The sequence below is a fragment of the Augochlora pura genome, chromosome 11 (assembly GCF_028453695.1).
Source record: "Augochlora pura isolate Apur16 chromosome 11, APUR_v2.2.1, whole genome shotgun sequence".
In the NCBI taxonomy this organism is placed as follows: domain Eukaryota; kingdom Metazoa; phylum Arthropoda; class Insecta; order Hymenoptera; family Halictidae; genus Augochlora; species Augochlora pura.
In genome coordinates, this window is record NC_135782.1 from 18531123 (window position 1) to 18532705 (window position 1583).

Here is a 1583-nt window from a genome sequence, read left to right on the forward strand (position 1 = left end):
CCTAACGAAGATTTGCTCTTGTGAACCACACGTTTACTGGCCAAAGTTATAAATAATATCGACAGAATATTTAATATTCTATTAAGTTTAACAGAAAGACTTTAAGCCTTCCTAGTATTGAGTTATCAGCTAATCAGAGCAAAGCAATTTTCTCATCCCCTCTTTCAGGCTGCGGCACTAAGTTGTCCAGAATTTGGACAAAATCTGTTGCTGTCCTGGCGCATAGGTAGACTTAAACATTTATGCATTCGGTCGAAGGGTGCTAAGACCTTGGTCAATGTTATTTTAGACCAATATTCTCCAAGTGTTTAAATCTGAAACAGTTACGACGGCGGGAGATCACATTTCGGCCATTTGTGGCAGACTGCAGTGTCCTGAATTACCTCCACCTTTAAATATTAAACGTAGCGTTGCTTAGGCACGTACATATCCCATGGTTAACATTTAACTGGTATAATTGCGTTTGATGTACTCCCTGTTCGTTGCTATTGAATCTCATTGCACATTCTTTTGTTCTGAAATAGTATCGATCTACGAGTTGTGTTTCAGACATTGAAAGAAATTGCATACAAAGTGCATTCTTCATTCCAGTTGTATTGGTTCGCCCTTAGAATACTATTTCGTGTATTAATATATTTTAATCGACCACATATATGTGGGGAACCTGGGGTTTTACCTCGGATTCCCTAGGCAGCTCCCCAACAATCAGTTGGTAACGCGGTTGGCAGCACTGACTACCAACCGTTGCCGCTCGTGTTCTGTCGAGCGAGATACATTCGTAATCGAACACTAGACCAGAACAGATACTGGGCTCGTCCCACCGTATCTACCGCACGTGCCGAGTATAGTCTACAGTGATTGTAATACAATAAAATCGATGATCGAGAGATGGTGTATTTATCCATTAAATAGTCCTTCCGTCCGGGAAGATCACCGTCCAGCAGTCCGTGTAGGGAACTGCTGGCCTTCGATTACAATCCTCGAAGCGGTCTTCCGAACGTTATACTGGGAGGTATAACCGTACACGCAGTTGTACCACGTGATCCCTACATATATTTCGTTGGTGCTGCCAACTGTTGTGAAACAGTAAAACTGTACGTTTAAATTTAAACGTGCACACAAATACGCGAGCATTTTAATTTACGAGACTGTCGGACTTTGTTTCTACACGTATCTGATCATATTTTATGGGGAGCTGGTAATAAATTTTAGACAGCAGAAGAATTTTTTATTAACAATACTATTTTTTAATATTCCTACGATTGTCCACCTTCGTAGAGAAAACACTGCACGCAATGGCGTCCGTAGGAAAGCGTTCTGGCCACGTGGAGAAATGGCGGCAATTGCCCGCAGCAGTCTGCAGCAGGAGTATGACGATAGGGGGAAGCACCGGAGTACCTATGCATAAAATGTAGCTGAAATATTAAACACACCTCTGCAGCTGTTACAGGCTGAACTATGACATCAGAGTGCTGCTATTGGATATTGCCACTGAGATCCATTGGCATTATCCAATACTATGTCTGATAATCTCTGCCCAGCCCCCCTGTAACATATCCTATACCATCACCGGTCCCTGAGAC